The sequence below is a fragment of the Octopus bimaculoides genome, chromosome 9, assembly GCF_001194135.2.
Source record: "Octopus bimaculoides isolate UCB-OBI-ISO-001 chromosome 9, ASM119413v2, whole genome shotgun sequence".
NCBI classification, from domain to species: domain Eukaryota; kingdom Metazoa; phylum Mollusca; class Cephalopoda; order Octopoda; family Octopodidae; genus Octopus; species Octopus bimaculoides.
Window position 1 is genome coordinate 5940100 of NC_068989.1, and position 322 is coordinate 5940421.

The window sequence follows — 322 nt, forward strand, 5'->3', positions numbered from 1 at the left end:
TATATATATATATATATATATATATATATATATATATATATATGCATATATATATATACATAGAAAGATAGAGTACAGGTACAAGATAGGGGTCGTCGGTATAGGTAACGGTAAATGAAAGAAATAGAGTTTGTGTGTGTATTTATAAGAGGGTGTGTATATGAATCTACGTTTGTCTGAGAGAGTTAGCAAGTACAATAGGTATGACTTGTACTTGCAGGTATGAGTTAGTGAGCATGTATGCATAAATGTTTGAACGTATGTATGAATCTCTCTCTCTCTCTCTCTCTCTCTCTCTCTCTCTCTCTCTCTCTCTCTCTCT

General features: G+C 32.6%; 1 protein-coding gene across 1 annotated transcript in view; it reads right to left on the reverse strand.

The window, feature by feature from the left end:
* The window catches only part of LOC106878200 (insulin-like growth factor-binding protein complex acid labile subunit), a 56163-nt gene that overhangs the window by 55314 nt on the left and 527 nt on the right, over positions 1-322 (reverse strand). The window lies entirely within an intron of this gene.